Consider the following 22,438-nt stretch of genomic DNA (forward strand, 5'->3'; position numbering starts at 1 on the left):
ATGTGGAATGGAATGGAATGGAATTAAATGGAATGGAATGGAATGTGGAATGGAATGTGGAATGGAATGGAATGGAATGTGGAATGTATTGAGGAATGGTATGGAATGGAATGGATGGGAACGTGAAAAGGAATGTGGAATGGAATGGAATGGAAAGTGGAATAGAATTTGGAATGGATGGAATGGAACGTGGAATGGAATGTGGAATGGAATGGAATGGAACGTGGAATGGAATGGAATGCAACGTTGAATGGAATGTGGAATGGAATGGAATGGAACATGGAATGGAATGAGTAATGGAATGGAATGGAATGTGAAATGGAATGAGGAATGTAACGGAATGAAACTTGGAATGGAATGTGGAACGGAAAGGAATGGAATTTCTAATGGAAAGTGGAATGGAACGTGGAACGGAAAGTGGAATAGAACGTGGAATGGAATGTAACGTGGAATGGAAAGTGGAATGGAACATGGAACGGAACGCGAAATGGAATGTGAAAAGGAATGTGGCATGGAATGAGGAATGGATTGGAATGGAATGTGGAATGGAATGGAATGCAATGTGGAATGCACAGGAATAGAATGTGGAATGGAATGTGGAAAGGAAAGTAATGGAATGTGGAATGGAATGGAACGGAATGGAATGTAGAATGGAACGGAACATAATGTGGTTTGCAATGTGGAATGGAATGGAATGAAATGTGGAATGGAATCGATTGGAATGGAATGTGGACTGGAATGGAATGGAATGTGGAATGGCATGGAATGGAATGCGGAATGGAACGTGGAATGGAATGGAATGTGCTATGGAATGGAATGGAATGGAATGTGAAATGCAATTGAAAGTGAAATGGAATAGAATGGAATGTGGAATGGAATGTTGAATTGCGTGGAATGGAATGTGTAATTTCATGTAATGGAATATGCAAAGGAATGAGGATTGGAATGAAATGGATCGTGGAAAGGAATGTGGAATGAAATTGAGTGCAATGTGGAAAAGAATGTGGAATGCAATGTTACGGAATGTGGAATGAAATGGAATGGAAGGTGGAATGGAAAGTGTTTTGGAATGGAATGGGATGTGGAAGGGAATGCGTAATGAAATGGAAAGGAATGTGGAATGCAATGTGGATTGGCATGGATTTGAAAGGAATGGAATGTGAAAAGGAATGGAATGGAGTATGGAATGGAAGGGAATGGAATGGAATGTCGTATGGAAACTCGAATGGAATGCAACGGAATTTGCAAAGGAATGTGGAATGGAATGGAATGGATCATTGCAGAGAATGTGGAATGGAATGGAATGGAATGTGCAAAGGAATGTGGAATGGAATGAAATGGAACTTGGAATGGAATGTGGAATGGAATGGAATGGGGAAGGGAACGTTGAATGGAATGTGGAATGGAAAGCTGAATGGAAAGTGGAATGGAATGTGTAAAGGAAGGTGGAAAAGAAGATGGAATGGAATGGACTGGAAAGTAGAATGCAAAGAAACGGAATGTGGATTGCAATGGAAAGGAAAGCAGAATAGAATGTGGAATGCAAAACGGCATGGAATGGAATGGAATGGAATGTGTAATGGAATGTGGAATGGAATGGAATGGAATTTGTATTGTAATGGAAAGGAATGTGGAATGGAATGTGGAATGCAATGTGGCATGGAATGGAATGGAATGGAATGTGTAATGGAATGTGCAATGGAATTGAAAGGAATGCGGAATGGAATGTGGAATGGAATCGAATGGAATGAGGAATAGAATGAGGAAAGTAATGTAGAATGGAATGCAATGTGGAATGAATTTGAATGGATTTTGCAATGTAATGTGGAATGGAATGTATAATGGAATGGAATGTAATATGGAATGGAATGTGGAATGTAATGTGGAATGGAATGCAGTGTGGATTGGAACGTAGTGGAATGTGAAATGGAATATTGAATGCAATATGGAATGCAGTGAAATGGAATTAAATGGAATGTGGGGTGGAATGGAATGGAATCTGGAATGCAATGGAATGGAATGGAATGTGAAATGGAATGAAAAAAATGCATAATGGAATGGAAAGGAAAGTGGAATGGAATGGAATGGAATGTAGAATGGAAAGGAATGGAATGTGGAATGCAATGTGGAATGGAATGGAATGTTGAATGCAATGGAATGGAATGGAATATGCAATGCAATCTGGAATGGAATTTAATGGAATGTGGAATGGAATAGAATGCAAAGGAACGGAATATGGAATGGAATGGAATGGAAAGTGGAATGGAATGGAATGGTATGTGGAATGAAATGGAATGGAATATGGAATGGAATATGAAATGGAATGGAATGGAAGGGAATTTGGAATGGAATGGAATGGAATGGAACGGAATGTTGAATGGAAGGGAATGGAATGTGGACTGGAATAGAATGGAATGGAATGTGGAATGGAATGGAATGCAATGGAATGGAATGTGGGCTTGTGTGGAATGGAATGGAATGAAATGTCGATTTGAATGGAATTGTATGTGGAATTGAATGGAATGGAACATGGACTTGAATGGAATGGAATGGAATGGAATGTGGAATTGAATGGAATCGAAGGTGGAATTGAATAGAAAGGAATGTGGTATGGAAAGGAATGGAATGTGGAATGGAATGAAATGGAATGGAATGTGAAATGGAACGGAATGGTAACTGAAATGGAATGGAATAGAATGTGGAATGGAATGCAAAAGAATGGTGTGGAATGTGGAAAGGAATGGAATGGATTATGTAATGGAATGTGGAATTGAAAGGAGAATGGAACGTGGAAAGGCATATGGAATGGAACGTGGAAGGGAATGTGGAATGGAATGGAAAGGGATGTGGAATGGAATGTGGAATGCAATGGAATGGAATGCGGAAAGGGAAGTAATGGAATGTGCAAAGGAATGGAATGCTATGGAATGTGGAATGCAATGGAATGGAATGGAGTGAAATGGAATGTGGAATCAAATGGACTGGAATTTGGAATGGAATGGAATGGAATGTGGAATGGAATGAAATTCAATGTGGAATAGAATGGAATGGGGAAAAAAATGGAATGGAATGGAATGAGGAATGGAATAGAATGAATTGTGGAATGCAGTGGAATGGAATGGAATCTGGAATGGAATGGAATGGAATGTGGAATGGAATGGAATTTGTATTGGAATGTGTAATGCGAAGGTATGGAATGTGGAATGCAATGGAATGGAATGTGGAAAGGAGTGTGTAATGGAATATGCAATGGAATGGAATGGAATGTGGAGTGGAATGTGGAATTCAATGTGGAATAAACGGAATGTAACGTGGGATAGAATGCGGAATGGAAAGTGTAATGGAATGGAACGGAATGTAGAATGGAATGTGTAATAGAATGGAATGGAACGTGGAATGCATATTGGAACAGAACTGTGAATGGAAAGGAATGGAATGTGGAATGGAATGCAACGAAATGTGGAATGGAATGAAATGGAATGTGGAATGGAAAGAATGGAATGCGGAATGGAATGGAATTGTATGAAATGTGGAATGGAATGGAATGGAATAGAATGTGGAAAGGAATAGAATGGAATGGAACGGAAAGTGAAATGTAATGTGGAATGAAATGAGAAAAGGAATGTGGAATGGAATGTGGAAATAAATGTGAAACGGAATGAAAAGGAACGTGGTAAGGAAAGGAATGGAATTGAATGTGGAATGGAATGTAATGGAATGTGGAATGGAATGAGGAATGTAATGTAATAGAAGATGGAAGGGAATGTGTAATGGATTGTGCAATGGAAAGTGGAATGGAATGTGGAATGGAATTGAATGGAATGTAGAATGCAAGGGAATAGAATGTTTAATGGAATGTGGAATGGAATGGAATGGAATGTTGAATGGAATGAGGAATGTAATGTAATAGAAGATGGAAGGGAATGTGTAATGGATTGTGCAATGGAAAGTGGAATGGAATTTGGAATGGAATTGAATGGAATGTGGAATGTAAGGGAATAGAATGTGGAATGGAATGTGGAATGGAATGGAATGGAATATAATGAAATGTGCAATGGAATGGAATGGAATGTGGAATGGAAGGGAATAGAATATGGAATAGAATGTGGAATTGAATGGAAAGGAATGGAATGGAATGTGCATTGGAATGGAATGGAATGTGGAATGGAAATGAACACAATGTGGAATGGAATGGAATGGAATATTTAATGGAAAGGAATACATTGTGGAATGGAATGGAATGCTATGGAATGTGGAATAAAAAGCAATGGAATGAAATGCAGTGTGGAATGGTAAAGAATGGAATATATAATGGAATGGAATGGAATGTGGAATGGAATTGAATGGAAAGGAATGCGGAATGGTATCGAATGGAATTTGGAATGGAATGTAATTGAACGGAATGGAATGAGTATTTGAATAGAATGGTATGTTGAACGGAAAGGAATGGAATGTGGAATGGAATGGAATCGAAGGTGGAATGGAATGTGAAATGGAAAGTGGAATGGAACGTGGAATGGAGTGAAATGGAACCTGGGATGCAATGGAATGGTACGTGGAATGGAATGCAATGGAACGTAGAATAGAACGTGGAATGCAAAGTGGAAGGGAACGTGGAATGGAATGGAATTGAACGTGGAAAGAAATGGAATGCAATGTGGAAAGGAATGGAATGGAATGTGGAATAGAATGGAATGGAACGTGGAATGGAATGGAATGGAGTGTGGAATGGATCGCAGAATGGAACGTCTAATGGAACGTGGAAAGGAAAGTGGAATGGAATGGAATGGAATGTGGTATGGAATGTGGAATGGAATCTGGAATGGAATGGAATGGAATGTGCAAAGGAATGTGGAATGGAATGGAATGGGTTGTGGAATGGGTTGTGGAATGGAATGTGTAGAGGAATGTGAAATGGAATGTGGAATGGAATGGAAAGCAATGGAATGTGGAATGGAATGGAATGGATTGTAATGTGGAGTTTTTTGGAATGGAATGGAAAGTGGAAAGGAATGGAATGGAATGTGGAATGGAATGGAATGTGGAATGGAATATGGAATGGAATGGAATGTGGAATGGAATGCAATAGAATTGAATGTGGTACGGTATGAAATGGATTGGAATGGAATGGAATGTGGAATGGAAGGGAATGGAATGTGGAATGGAATGCGCAACTGAATGGAATGTAATGTGGAATGGCAAGTGCAACTGAATGGAATGGAATGGAATGTGAAATGGAAAGGAATGGAATGTGGAATGGAATGGAATGGAATGTGGAATGGAATGGAAAGGAATGTGGAATGGGATGCAATATGGAGTGGAAAGGAATGGATTGTGGAATGGAATATGCAATGGATTGTGGAATGTAATGGAATGGAATGTGGAATGGAGTGGAATGTGGAATGGAATGTGGAAAGATACGTCATGGAATATAGAATGAAATGAGGAATGGAATGATCAACAGAATGTGCAATGGAATGGGGAAAGGGATGTGGAATGCAATGGAATCGAATATGTAATGGAACAGAATGGAATGTGGAATAGAATATAATGGAATGGAATGTGGAAGAGAATGGAATGGAATGGAAGGTGGAATGGAATGTGGAATGTAATGTAAAGGAATGTGGAATGGAATGGATTGGAATGTGGAATGGAATGTAACGGAACGTGGAATGGAATGGAATGGAATGTGGAATGAAATTGAATGAAATGTGGAATGGAATGGAAGGTAGAATGGAATGGAATCGAATGTCTAATGGAATAGAATGGAATGTGGAATGGAATGTCGAATGCAATGAAATGGAATATGGAATGGAATGTGCAATGGAATGTGGAATGGAGTGGAATGTAATGTGGAATAGAGTTTAATGGAAAGGAAGTTGGAATGTTATATGGAATGGAATGGAACGTGGAATGGAGTGGAATGGACTCTGGATAGCAACGCAATGGAAAGTGGAATGGAATGAAATGTAATGTAAATTAGAATGTGGACTGGAATGGAATGCAATGTGGAATGGAATGTGGAATGGAATAGAATGGAATGTAATGGATTGTGGAATGGAATGTGGAATCGAAAGTGGAATGCAATGTTGAATGGAACGTACAATGGAATAGAATGGAACGTGGAAAAGAACTTCGAAAGGAACCTGGAATGGAACGTGGAATAGAATGTGGAATGGAGTGTGGAATGTTATGTGGAATGCAATGTGGAATGGAACTTGGAATGGAATGCAATGGAATGTGGAATGGGATGTTTAATGGAATGGAATGGAATGTGGAATGGAATCTGGAGTGGGATGGAATGAAATGTGGAATGGAATGTGGAATGGAATGGAATGGAATGTGGAATGGAATGTGCAAAGTAATGTAATGGAATATGGACGGCAATGTGGAATGGAATGAGAAATGGAAAGTGGAATGGAATGTGGAATGGAACGGAATGGAATGTGGAATGCAAGAGAATAGAATGTGGAATGGAATGTGGAAAGGAATGGAAAGGAATGGAATGGAATGTGCAATGGAATGGAATGGAATGTGGAATGGAAATGAATGGAATGTGGAATGGAATTGAATGCAATATGGAATGGAATGGAATGCAATATTTAATGGAAAGGAATGCAATGTGGAATGGAATGGAATGTCATGGAATGTGGAATGAAAAGGAATGGAATGGAATGCAATGTGGTATGGAATAGAATGGAATGTGGAATGGAATAGAATGGTATGTGGAATGGAATAGAATAAAATGGAATGCGGAATGCAATGGAATGGAATTTGGAAAGGAATGTAACGAATGGAATGCAATATGGAATTGAATGGAACATAATGTGGAATTTAATGGAATGGGATGTGGAATGGAATGGAATGGAATGTGGTATGGAATGGAAAGGAAGGTGTAATGGAATGTGGAATAGAATGTGGAATGGAACGTGGAATGTAATGTGGAGTGGCATGTGGATAATAACGGAATGGAATATGAAAGGGAACGTGTTATGTAAGGGAATGGAATGTGGAATGGAATGTGGAATTGAATTTGTAATTAATGGTGGAATAGAATGTAATGGAATGTGACATGGAAGGTCGAATGGAAAGGAATGGAAAGTGGAATGGAACGTGTAAAGGAACATGGAATGAAATGTGGAAAGGAACGTGGAATGGAATGCGTAAAGGAATGTGGAGTGGAACGTGAGATGCAATGGAATGGAAAATAGAATACAACGTGGAATGGAATGTAAAGGAATGTGGAATGGAACGTGGAATGGGATGTGGAATGGAACCTGCAATGGAATGGAATGGAATGAAGTTTGGAAAGTGGAATGGAATTTGGAATGGAATGTGGAATGGAATGTGGAATGGAATGGAATGGAATGGAATATGGAATGGAATGTGGTGGAACGTGGAATGGAATGTGGAACAAAATTTAGTGGAAAGTGGAATTGAATGTGGAATGCAATGGAATGGACTGGAATGGAATGTGGAATGGAATGGAATAGAATATGGAATGGAATGTGGAAGGCAATGGAATGACACGTGGAATGCAATGTGGAATGGAATACGGAATGTAATGAAATGTGGAATGGAATGTTGATTGGAGTGGAACAGTATGTGCAATGGAATGGAATAGACTTCAGCATGGAATGTGGAATTTAATGTGAAATGGAATGTGGAATATAATGGAATGGAATGTTGAACACAATATGGAAAGGCATGTGAATTGGAATGCATGTGCAACGGAATGGAATATAATGTGGAATGGAAAGGAAAGGAATGTGAAATGGAATGGAAGGCAATTGGGAATTGAATTTGGAATGGAATGGAATGGAATGAGGAATAGAATGTGGAATCCCATGGAATGGAAAGCGGAATGGAATGGAATGGAAAGGAATGAGGAATGGAATGCAATGCAATGTGGAATTGAATGTGGAATGGAAAGGAATGGAATCTGGAATAGAATATGTAATGGAATGTAATGGAAAGCGGAAAAGAATGGAATGGAAAGGTATGGAATGTGGAATGGAATGGAATGCAATGTGAAATGGAGTGGAATGGAAAGTGGAATGGAATGTGAAATGGAATGTGGAATGGAAAGTAATTGAATGTGGAATGGAAGGCAGAATGGACAGGAATGGAATGGAATGGAATGGAATGTGGAATGAAATGTGGAACAGAATGGAATGGAATGCAGAATGGAATGTGGAATGGAACGGAATTGAATGGGGTATGGAATGTGGAATGGAATGAGGAATGGAAAGTGGAACGGAATGGAATGTGGAATGGAATGGAATGGAATGGAACTTGGACTGGAATGTGGAATGGAATGTGGAGTGGCATGTGGAATTGAACGGAATGGAACGTGGAATGCAATGTGGAATGGAATATGGAATGGAAAATGCTACGGAACAGAATGGAATGTGGAATGGAACATGCTATGGAACGGAGTGGAAAGGAATGTGGAATGGAACAAGGAATGGAATGTGGAATGGATCGTGGAATGGACTGGAATGGAAAGTGGAATGGAACGTAGAATGGAATCGAATGGAATGTGGAATGGAACGTGGAATGGAATGTGGAATGGATGGTGGAATGGAATGGAATGTAATGTGTGATAGAATATGGAATGGAATAGAACGGAAACTTTAATGGAACGTGGAATGGAACGTGGAATTGAAAGTGGAATGGAAAGTGGAATGGAACATAGAATGGAATCGAATGGAATGTGGAATGGAACGTGGAATTGAATGTGGAATAAAATTTAGTGGAAAGTGGAATTGAATGTGGAATGCAATGGAATGGACTGGAATGGAATGTGGAATGGAATGGAATAGAATATGGAATGGAATGTGGAAGGGAATGGAATGACACGTGGAATGCAATGTGGAATGGAATACGGAATGTAATGAAATGTGGAATGGAATGTTGATTGGAGTGGAATAGTATGTGCAATGGAATGGAATAGACTTCAGCATGGAATGTGGAATTTAATGTGGAATGGAATGTGGAATATAATGGAATGGAATGTTGAACACAATATGGAAAGGCATGTGAATTGGAATGCATGTGCAACGGAATGGAATATAATGTGGAATGGAAAGGAAAGGAATGTGAAATGGAATGGAAGGCAATTGGGAATTGAATTTGGAATGGAATGGAATGGAATGAGGAATAGAATGTGGAATCCCATGGAATGGAAAGCGGAATGGAATGGAATGGAAAGGAATGAGGAATGGAATGGAATGCAATGTGGAATTGAATGTGGAATGGAAAGGAATGGAATCTGGAATAGAATATGTAATGGAATGTAATGGAAAGCGGAAAGGAATGGAATGGAAAGGTATGGAATGTGGAATGGAATGGAATGCAATGTGAAATGGAGTGGAATGGAAAGTGGAATGGAATGTGAAATGGAATGTGGAATGGAAAGTAATTGAATGTGGAATGGAAGGCAGAATGGACAGGAATGGAATGGAATGGAATGGAATGTGGAATGAAATGTGGAACAGAATGGAATGGAATGCAGAATGGAATGTGGAATGGAACGGAATTGAATGGGGTATGGAATGTGGAATGGAATGAGGAATGGAAAGTGGAACGGAATGGAATGTGGAATGGAATGGAATGGAATGGAACTTGGACTGGAATGTGGAATGGAATGTGGAGTGGCATGTGGAATTGAACGGAATGGAACGTGGAATGCAATGTGGAGTGGAATATGGAATGGAAAATGCTACGGAACAGAATGGAATGTGGAATGGAACATGCTATGGAACGGAGTGGAAAGGATTGTGGAATGGAACAAGGAATGGAATGTGGAATGGATCGTGGAATGGACTGGAATGGAAAGTGGACTGGAACGTAGAATGGAATCGAATGGAATGTGGAATGGAACGTGGAATGGAAGGTGGAATGGATGGTGGAATGGAATGGAATGTAATGTGTGATAGAATATGGAATGGAATAGAACGGAAACTTTAATGGAACGTGGAATGGAACGTGGAATTGAAAGTGGAATGGAAAGTGGAATGGAACGTAGAATGGAATCGAATGGAATGTGGAATGGAACGTGGAATTGAATGTGGAATGGATGGTGGAATGGAATGGAATGTAATGTGTGATAGAATATGGAATGGAATAGAACGGAAACTTTAATGGAACGTGGAATGGAACGTGGAATTGAAAGTGGAATGGAAAGTGGAATGGAATGTGCAATGGAATGTGGAATGGAATGTGGAATGGAATGGAATGGAAACCGGAATGGATCTCGGAATGGAACAGAAAGGAACGTGGAATGGAATGTTGAGTGGAATGTGGAACGGAACGTGGAATGGAATGGAAAGTAAGTTGGAATGGATCGTTGAATGGAATGTAGAATGGAACTTGGAATGGAATGGAATGGAATGTGGAATGGAATGTGAGATGGAATGTGGAATGGAATGGAATGGACTGTGGAAGGGAATGTGGAAGGAATGTGCAATGGAATGTGGAATAAAACGGAATGAAATGTGGAATGGAATGTGGAATGGAAAATAGAATGCAATGTTATGGAATGTGGAATGGAATGTTGAATGAAAGGTGGAATGTATCGTGGAATTGAATGGAATGGAACTTGGAATACAATGTGGGATGGAATGGAAGGGAATGTGTAAAGGAATGTGGAGTGGAACGCAATGGAAAGTGGAACGGAATGGAATGCAGTGCAGAGTGGAATGTGGAATGCAACGGAATGTAATGGGATATGGAATGTGAAATGGAATGTGGAATGGAAAGTGGAACGGAAGGGAATGGAACGTGGAATGGGATGTGGAATTGAGTGTGGAATGGAACGTGGAATGGAATGGAATGGAATGGAATGGAATGGAATGTCGAATGGAACATGAAAAGCAAAGTGGAACGGAATGGAATGGAATGTGGAATGGAATGAAATGGAATGTGCAATGGAATGTGGAATGGACTTTAAAGTAATGTGGAATGAAAAGTTTAGTGGAATGTGGAATGTATTGAGGAATGGAATGTGGAATGGAAGGGAATGGAATGTGGAATGGAATGTGAAATGGAGTGTGGAATGGAACTTGGAATATAATGCAATATAATGTGGAGTGCAACATGGAATTGAATGGAATGGAACGTGGAATGGAAAGTGGAATGAAACGAGGAATGGAATGGAATGGAATGCGAAGTGTAGTGGAACGTGGAATGGAACTTGGAATGGAATAGAATGGAATGTGGAATGGAACGTGAAATGGAATGGAATGTGGAATGGAACGTCAAATGGAATGGAATGTAATGTGGAATGTAACGTGGAATGGAATGTGGAATGAAACGGAATTGAATGTGGAATGGAATGTGGAATTGAGTGTGGAATGGAACGTGGAATGGAATGGAATGGAATGTGGAATGGAACATGGAATGGAATGGAATGGAATGGAATAGAATGTGGAATGGAATGGAATGGAATGTGGAATGTAATGGAATGGAAAGTGGAAGGGAATGTGGAATGTAATGTGGAATAGAATGGAATGAAATGTGGAATGAAATGTGGATTGGAATGCAATGGAATGGGGAAAGGAATGGACTGCAATGTGTAATGGAATGCAGAATAGAATTTAATGGAATGTGGAATGGAAAGTGGAATGGAATGGAATGGAATGGAATGCGGAATGGAAAGGAATGGAATGTGGAATGGAATATGGAATGGAATGTGGAATTGAAAGGAATGGAATGTGGAATGGAATGTGGAAAGTAATATGGAATGGAATGTGGAATGGAATGGAATGAAATGTGGAATGCAATGTTAATTAGGAATGGAATGGATGTGGAATGGAATGGACAGTGGAATGCAAAGTGGAATGCAATGTGGAATGGAAAGTGGAATATAATGGAATGGAATTTGGAATAGAATGTGGAACGGCATGTGAAATGGAATGCAAAGGAATGTGGAATGAAATGCAATGGAATGAAAATGGAACGTGGATTGGAATGTGGAATGGAATGTGGAATGGACTGCGGAATGGAATATGGAATGGAATGTGGCATGCAATGTGGAATGGAATGAAATGGAATGGAATGTGAAATGGAAAGTGAATTGAAATGCAATGGATTGTGGAATGGAATATGGAGTTAAATGCTTGGAATGAGAATGGAATGTGGAATGGAATGAGGAATGGAAAGTGGAAAAGAATGGAATGGAATGTGGAATGGAATTTGGAATGCAAAGTTGAATGGAATGAAATGGAATGTGGAACGGAATGTGGAACGGAAAGTGGAATGGAATGGAATGGAATGGAATGTGGAATGGAATGCGGAATGGAACGGAAGGGAATGTGCAATGGAATGTGGAACGGATTGTGGAATAGAAGGGAATGGAATGTGGAATTGAATGTTGAATGTTATGTGGAATGGAAAGTGGAATGGAATGGAATGGAAGGTGGAATGGAACGTGGAACGGAACCTGGAATGGAAAGTGGAATGGAACATGGAATGCAACGTGGAATGGGATGTGCAATGGAATGCGGAATGTAAAGTTGAATGGAATGGAATGGAACGTGGAATTGAACGTGGAATGGAATGGAATGGAACGTGGAATGGAACGTGGAAGGGAACGTGGTAAGGATTGTGGAATGGAACGTAGAATGGAATGTGGAATGGAAAGTGGAAAGAATGTGGAATGGAATGGAAAGTAGAATGGAACGCGCAATGTATCATGGAATTTAATGTATAACGAATCATGGAATGGAAGGTGAAATGTAATGTGAAATGGAATGTGGAATGTAACATGGAATGGAACGTGAAATTGAAAGGAATGGAATGTTGAATGGAACGTGGAATGGAATGGAATGGAATGTGTAATGGAATGTGGAATGGATTGTGGAATGTAATGGAATGCAATGTGGAAAGTAATCTGAAAGGAAAGCGGAATGGAATGGAATGTAATGTGGAATGGAACTTGGAATGGAATAGAATGGAATGTGGAATGTAATCTGGAATTGAAACAGGAATGAAACGGAGAATGCAATGTGGAACGCAATAGGCAATGGAATGTGGAATGGAATGGGCAACGGATTGTGGAATGGAACGTGGAATTGTATGGAATGGAAATTGGAACAGAAATTGGAAAGAAAGGAATGGAACATGCATTGGAATGTGGAATGGAATATAGAATGGAACGTGGAATGGAACATGGAATGGAATGGAATGGAAAGTGGAAAGGAATGGAATGGAACTTGAAATGCAATGTGTAATGGAATGTGGTATGGAAGGTTGAATTGAAAGTGGAATGAAATGGAATGGAACGTGCAATGGAATGTGGAAAGGAATGAAATGGAATTTGGAAAGGAATGGTAATGGAAAGTGGAATGGAAAGGAATGGAATGTGGAAAGGGACGTGGAATAGAACATGGAACGCAACGTGCAATGGAACGTGGAATGGAACGTGGAATGCAATGGTATGGAATGTGGAACGGAATGGAACTGAATGTTGAATGTAAAAGAATGCAACCTGGAATGGAACGTGGAATGTAACATGGAATGGAATGGAATGGAACCTGGAATGGAATGTGGAATAGAATGGAATGGAAATTGGAATGCAATGTGGAAATGAATGTGGAAAGATACATGGAATGGAACGTTGAATGGAATGTGGAATGGAATGGAATGGATTGTGGAATGAAATGGAAGGGTATGTAGAATGCAAAGGAATGGAACATGGAATGGGACGTGGAATGGAACATGGAATGCGACGTGGAATGGAAAGAGGAATGGAATGTGGAATGAAATGGAAGGGAATGTGGAATGGAATGGAATGGAATGTGGAATGCAATGGAACTTAATGTGGAATGGAATGGAATGGAATGGAATGGAATGTAGAATGGAACAGTATGGAATGTGGAATGGAATGGATTGGAATATGGAAAGGAATGCACTGGAAAATGGAATGGAATGTGGAATGGTATGTGGAATGCATTGTTTAAAGGATTGGAACGGAATGCTGAATACAATGGAATGGAATGGAATGTTGAATGGAAAGTGGAATGGATCGCTTAATAAAATGGAATGGAATGTGCAACAGAATGGAATGGAATGTGTAATGGAATGGAATGGAATGGAATGGAATGGAAAGTGAAATCGAATGTGGAACAGAATGTGAAATGGAATGTGGAATGGAATGTGGAATGGAATGAAATGGAACGTGGAATCGAATGGAATTGAACGTGGAATGGAATGGAATGCAATATGGAATGAAGCGTGGAATGGATCATGGAATGCAAAAAGGAATGGAATGTGGAATGAAACATAGAATGGAATGTTGAATGGAATGGAAAAGAATGTTGCATGAAATGTGGAAGGGAATGGATAGGAATGTGGACTGGAAAATGGAATGGAATGCAATGGAATGAGAATGGAATTTGGAATGGAATGTGGAATGGACTGCGGAATGGAATGTGGAATGGAATGTGGAATGGAACTTGGAATGGAACGGAATGGTATGGAATGTGGAATGGATTGTGAATTAGAATGCAATGCAATGTGGAATGAACTGCAATGGAATGAGAATGGAATGTGGAATGGAATGTCAAATGGAATGGAATGGAATGGAATGTGGAATGGACTGCAGAAAGGAAAGTGCAATAGAATGTGGAACGGAATGTGGAATGGAATTTAATGGAATGGAATGTGGAATGGATTGTGAATTAGAATGCAATGGAATGTGGAATGGAAGGTGGAATGGAATGTCAAATGTAATGGAATAGAATGTTGAATGGAATATGGAGTGGAATGTGGAATGGAAAGTTGAATCGAAGGGAATGGAATGTGGAATGTAATGTGGAATGGTATGTGGAATGTAACGAAATGTAATGTGAAATGGAATGTGGAATGGAAAGTGGAAGGGAATGGAATGGAATGTGGAATGGATATTGGAATGGAACATGGAATATAACGTGGAAAGGAACATTGAATGGAATGGAATGGAAGGGGGAATGGAATGTAGAATGGAATGTGGATGGGAATGTGGAATGGGAATTTAACGGAAAGTTGAATGGAATGGAATTGAGATTGCATTTGAGAGTGGAATGGAATGGAAAGGAATGTGGAATGGAACATAGAATGGAACGTGGAAAGGTTTGTGGAATTGAACATGGGATATAATGTGGAATGAAATGTGGAATGGAACGGAATGGAATGTGGCATGGAATGTGGAATTGAGTGTGGAAAGGAAGGTGGAATGGAACGGAATGCAATGTGGAATCGAATGTGGAATGGAACGGAAAGTAATGTGGAATGGAATGTGGAATGGAATGGAATGGAAAGTGGAGTGGAACGTGTAATGGAAAGGAAAGGAACGTGGAATGGAATGTGGTATGAAACGTGGAACGGAATGTGGAATGGAATGGAAAGATACCTGTAATGGAATGTGGAATGGAATGTGAAATGGAACTTGTAATGGAATGGAAAGGATTGTGGAATGGAATGTGGAATGGAATCTGGAATAGAACGGAATGGAATGTGGAATGGAAAATAGAATGAAACGTAATGAAATGTGAGATGGAATGTGGAATGGAATGTGGAATGGAACGGAATGGAATGGAATGTGGAATTGAATGTGGAATGGAACGTAATGGAATGTGGAAAGGAATGTGGAATGCAAAGTGTAATGGAATGGAACAGAGTGTGCAATGGAAAGTAGAATGGAATGGAATGGAATGTGGAATAAAATTTGCAATGATACGTAGAAAGGAAAATGGAATGGAATGTGTAATGGAACGTGGAATGGAATGTGGAATTTAATTTGGAATGGAACGTGGAAAGGAATGGAATGGAAAGTGGAATAGAACATGGAATGAAATGGAATGGAACGTGGAATGGAATGTTGAATGGATCGAGGATTGCAATGTGGAGTGGAATGGAGTGGTACGTGGATTTGAATGTGGAACGGAATGTGGAATAGAAAGTGGAATGGTACGTGGAATGGAATGTTGAATGGAAAGCAATGGATTGTGGAATGGAATGGAATGAAAGGTGGGCTGGTATGGTATGGAATGGAATGGAATTTAGAATGGACGTTGGAATGGAATGGAATTTGGAATGGACGTTGGAATGGTATGGAATGGAACGTAGAATGGAAAGTGGAATGGAACGTGGAATGGAGGTGGAATGAGACGTGGAATGGAATGGAATAGAAGGTGTAATGGAATGTGGAATGGAATGGAACGGAATGGAACGTGGAAAGGAATGTAATCAAATGTGGAATGGAATGTGGATTGGTATGGGTTGGAATGTGGAATGCAATGTGGAATGGAATGGAATGCAATGTGGAAGGGAATGTGGAATGGAATGTGTAATGTAATGTGGAATGGAATGGAATGGAATGTGGAATGGGAAGTGGAAGGGAATGGAATGGAATATGGAAGACAATGTGGAATGGAATGTGGAATGGAATGGAATGGAATGTGGAATGGAATTCGAAATGTAATCGAAAGGAATGAGGAAAGGAAAGTGGATTGGAATGTGCAATGTAATGTGGAATGGAATGGAATGGAATGTGGAATCTAATTTGGAATGTAATGTGAAATGTAATGGAATGGAATGTGCAATGGAATGTGAAATGGAATGGAATGAAATGAGGAAGGGAATGTGGAATGGAATGTGGAATGCAATGTGGAATGAAATGGAATGGAATGTGGAATCGAATGTGGAATGGAATGTAATGCAAGGTCTAATGGATTGTGGAATGGAATGGAATGGGTTGTGGACTGCAATGTGGAATAGAATGTGGAATTAAATGGAATGGAATTTTGAATGGAATGTGGAATAGAATAGAATGGAATGTGGAATGGTACGTGCTATGGTACGGAACGGAATGTGGAATGGAATATGGAATGGAATGTGGGAAGGAATGGAATGGAAAGTGGAATGGAAGGTGGAATGGAAAGTAAAGGAACGTGGAATGGAAAGTGGAATGCAATGTGGAATGGAACGTGGAATGGAATGGAAAGGATCGTGGAAAGGAACGTGGAATGGAATGGGGAATGAAAAGTGGAACGGAATGGAATGGAATGTGGAATGGAAGGTGGAATGGAATGTGGAATGGAATGGATTATGGAATGGAAATTGTAATGGACAGTGGAACGGAATGTGGAATAGAACACAATGGAATGTGGAATGGAATGTGAAATGGAATGTGGAATGGAATGTGGAAAGGAATGTGAAATGGAATGTGGAATGGAATGAGGAATAGAACGTAATGGAAGGTGGAATGGAATGTGGATTGGAGTGTGGAATGGAAAGTGTAATGGAGTGGAACGGAATGGAATGTAACGTGGAGTGGAACTTGGAATGAAAAGTGGAATGGAACGTGGGATGGAAAGTGGAAAGGAACGTGGAATGGAATGTGGAATGGAACGTGGAATGGAATGGAATGGAACGTGGAATGGAAAATGGAATGGAATTTAATGGATCGTGGAGTGGAATGTGGAATGGATCGTCGAATAGAAAGTGCAATGGAATGGAATGGAACGTGGATTGAAATGAGGAAAGGAATGTGGAATAGAAAGTGGAATGGAATGGGTAATGGAAAGGAATGGAATGTGGAATGGAATGGAATGGAATGTCGAATGGAATGGAATGGTATGTGGAATGGAATGGAATGTAATGTGGAATGAAATGGAGTGGAATGTGGCATGCAATGTGGTACGGAATGGAATGGAATATGGAGTGGAATATGGAATGGCATGGAATGGAATGCAGAATGGAATGGAATGCAATGGTAAGGAATATGGAATGGAATGGAATGAAACGTGGAATTGAAAGTGGAATGGAATGTAGAATGGAATGTGGAATGGAAGGTGGAATGGAATGCAACATGGAATGGAATGTGCAATGGAAAGGAATGGAATGAGGAATGGAAAGGAATGGAAAGTGGAATGGAATGGAATTGAATGTGGAATGGAACGTGGAATGGAATGTGGAATGGAACGTGGAATGGAATGTGGAATGAAATGTGGAATGGAAAGGAATAGAATGTGGAATTGAATGGGGATTGGAGGGGAATGGAATCCAGAATGGAATGGAATCTAATAGTATGGAATCTCGAATAGAATTGAATGGACCGTGGAATGGAAAGTGGAATTGAATGTGGATTGGCATGCAATGGAACGTCCTATGGAATGAAATGGAAAGCAATGTGGAATGAAAAGGAATGTAATGTGGAATGGAATGTGGAATGTATAGTTGAATGGAAAGTGGAATGGAATGGAGAGGAATGTGGAATGGAATGCGGAATGGAATGGAATATTATGGAATGTGGAATGGAATGGAATGGAATGGATAGTGGAATGGAATGGAATGGAATGTGGAATGGAATGTAATGTAATGGAATGGTATGTGGAATGTAATGGAATGGAATGCGGAATTGAATGGAATGGGAAGTGGAAAGGAAAAAAATGGAACGTGGACTGCAATGGAATGGAATGGAATCGAAGACGGGATGGAATGTGAAATGCAATGTGGAATGGAACATGGAAAGGAATGAAATGGATTTTGTAATGGAGTGGGAGGGAACGTGGAATGGAATGGAATGTAAAGATTAAATGAACATGGAATGGAACGTGGAATGGAAAGTGGAATGGAACGTATAATGGAATGGAATGGAATGTGGAATTGAAAGGAATGGAATGTTTAAAGGGATAGAATGGAATGTGGAAATGAATGGAATGGAATATGGAATGGAAAGTGGAATGGAATGGAACGGAAAGTGGAATGGAATGCCTAATGGAATGTGGAATGGAACGAGGAATGGAATGGAATGGAATGGAACGTGGGATGGAATGTGGAATGGAATGCGGAATGGAATGGAATGGAATCTGGAATGGAATGGAATGCAATGTGGAATAGAATGGAATGGAAAGGAAGTTGGAGTTGAATGGAATGGAATGTGAAATGGAATGTGGAATGGAAAGTGGAATGGAATGGAATGGAACGTTAAATGGAATGGAATGGAACGTGGAATGTAACGTGGAATGGAATGGAATGGAACGTGGAGTGGAACGCGGAATGGAATGTGGAATGGAACGTGGAATAGAACGTGGAATGGAACGTGGAATGGAATGGAATGTGGAATGGAATGTAGAATGCAATGAAATGCAATGACTAATGGAATGTGGAATGGAAGGTGGAATGGAACATGGATTGGAATGTGGAATGGAATGGAATGTGGAATGGAATGTGGAATGTAAAGGATTGGAGGGTTTTAATGGAATGGAATGTAATAGGGAGTGGTATGTGGACTAGAATCGAATGTACTGTGAAATGAAATGTGGAATGGAATGGAATGGAATGTGGAATAGAATGCTCAATGGAATGTGGAATGGAATGTAGTGGAAAGTGGAATGGAATGTGGAATGGAACGTTGAATGGAATGGGGAATTGAAAGTGGAATGGCATGAAATGGAATGTGGAATGGAATGTGGAATGGAAAGTGGATTGGAAAGTGGAATGGAATGGAATCGAATGTAGAATGGATTGTGTAATGGAATGAAAGGCAATGTGCAATGCAGTTTTGAATGGAATGGAGTGGAATGTGGAATGGAATGGAATGTGGAATGGAAAGTGGAATGCAATGAAGTGGAATGTGGAATGAAATGTGGAATGCAATGGAATGCACGGTGGAATGGAATGTGGAATAAAATGGATTGTAAAGAGAAATGGAATGTGGAATGCAAAGTGGAATGAAACGTGGAATGAAAGATGGAATGGAGCGGAATGGAATGTGGAATCGAATGTGGACTGGAATGGAATGTGGAATAGAAAGGGGAATGGAAAGGAATGTTTAAATGGAATGGAATGGAATGTGGAATGCAATGTGTACTGGAATGGAAAACTATGTGGAATGGAATGTGGAATGGGATGGAATGTGGAATGGAAAGTGGAATGGGATGGAATGTGGAATGGAATGTTCAATGGAGTGTGGAATGGAATGTGGAATGGAATGTAATGGAATGGGGCATGGAATGTGGAATGGAATATGGATTGGAACATGGAATGGAACGGAATGGAATGGGGAAAGGAATGTGGAATGGAAAGGGGAAAGGAACGTGGAATGGAATGTGGAATGGAACGGGGAATGGAATTGAATGGAACATGGAATGGAATATGGAATGGAATGGAACGTGGAATGGAACCTGGAATAGAATGGAATGGAATGTGGAATGGAATGTGGAATGTAATGGAACGGGATGTGGAATGGAATGGAATAGAACGTGGAATGGAAATTAATAGAACAAGGAATGGAACATGGAAGAGAACGTGGAATGCAACGTGGAATGGAACATGGAATGGAATGTGAAATAGAATGGAATGGAATGTAGAATGGAATGGAATGGAATGTGGAATGGATTGGAATAGAGTGGAATGTGGAATGGACTGGAATGGAATGCAATGGAATTAAATGGAATGGAATGGAATATGGAATGGAATGGAATGGAGTCTAATGGAAAGTGGAATTGAATGGAAAGGAGTGTGGAATGGAATGGAATGGAATGTCGAATGGAATGGAATGGAAAGTGGAATGGAATGTGAAATGGAAAGTGGAATGGATTGTGGAATGGAAAGTGGTAAGGAATGTGGAATGCAATGTGGAATGGAATGTGGAATGGAACAGAATGCAATGTGGATTGCAATGTGGAATGGAATTTGCAAAGGAAAGTGCAATGTAATGGAATCGATTGTGGAATGGAATGGAATGGATTGTGGAATGGAACGTGGAATTGAATGGAATGGAACGTCGAAAGGAACGTGGAATGGAACGTGGAATGGAACGAGAAATGGAATGTGGAATGGAATGTGAAATGGAATGTGGAATGGAATGGAATGGAACATGGAATGGAACCTGGAATGGAATGGAATGGAACGTGGAATGGAACGTGGAATGGAATGGGCAGTGGAATGAGGAATGTAACGTTGAATGCAATGGTATGGTAAGTGGAAAGGAACGTGGAATGGAATTGAATGGAACGTGGTATGGTACAGAATGGAATGTGATATGGAATGTGGACTGGAATGGAATGCAATATGGAATGGAATGTGGAATAGAATGTAATGGAATGTGGAACGGAATGTAGAATGGAATGTGATGGAATGTGGAATGTAATGTGGACTGGAATGTGTAATGGAGCGGAATGGAATGTGGAATGTAATTTGGAATGGAATGTGGAATGGAATGTGGAACGGAATGTGGAATGGAAAGTGGAATGGAATGGAATGTCGAATTAAACGTGGAATGGAATGCAATGGAAAGTGAAATGGAAGTTGCAATGGTACGTGGAATGGAACGTGGAATGGAATGTGTGATGGAATGTGGAATGGAATGTTTAATGGAATTGAATGGAATGTGGAATGGAATGGAATGGAATGTGGTATGGTACGGAATGGAATGTGAAAAGGAATGTGCACTGGAATGGAATGCATTGTGGAATGGAATGTGGAATGGAATGTAATGGAATCTGGAACGGAATGTGGAATGGAATGTAATCGAATGTGGAGTGGAAAATAGAATGGAATTTGGAATGGAACAGAATGGAATGTGGAACGGAATGTGGAAATGAAAGTGGAGTGGAATGGAATGGAATGTCGAATGAAATTTGGAATGGAATGGAATGGAAAGTGAAATGGAAGCTGGAATGTAACGTGTAATGGAACGTGGAATGGAATGTGGAATGGAGCGTGGAATGAAATGTGGAATGCAATGTGGAATGGAACGTGGAATGTAATGCAATGTAACGTGGAATGGAATGGAAGTTCACGTGGAATTGAATATGGAACAGAATGTGTAACGACATGTGGAAAGGAAAGTGGAAAGGAATGGAATGGAACGTGCAATGGAATGTGTAACGGAATGTGGAATGTAATGTGGAATGTAATGTGGAATGTAAAGTGGAATGGAAAGGAATGTAATGTGGAATTGAATGTGGAATGGAATGGAAGGGAATCCAGAATGGACAGGAAAGGTATGTGGAATGGAATGGACTGGAATTGAAAGGTATGGAATGGAATGAATTGTGGAATGAAATGTAATGAAATGTGGAATGGAAAAGAAGGGAATTCACAATGGAATAGAATTTCATGAAGTGCGGAATTGAATTGAATGGAATGTGGAGTGGAAGGCAGTGGAATGGAATGGAATATGCAGTTGAATGGAAAGGTAAGTGGAATGGAATGGAATGGAATGTGCAAAGGAATGGAATGGAATGGAATGGTAGGTGGAATTTAATATGAAATGGAATGTGGAATGGAACATGGAATGGAACACCTAATGGAATGTGGAATGGAACGTGGAATGGAATGGAGTGCAACGTGGGATGAAATGTGGAATGGAATGGAATGGAATGTGGATTGCAATGTGGAAAGTAATGTGGAAAGAAATGGAATGGAATGGAATTTCGAATGGAAA

Source organism: Pongo pygmaeus, chromosome Y, assembly GCF_028885625.2.
Source record: "Pongo pygmaeus isolate AG05252 chromosome Y, NHGRI_mPonPyg2-v2.0_pri, whole genome shotgun sequence".
Classification (NCBI taxonomy): Eukaryota; Metazoa; Chordata; class Mammalia; order Primates; family Hominidae; genus Pongo; species Pongo pygmaeus.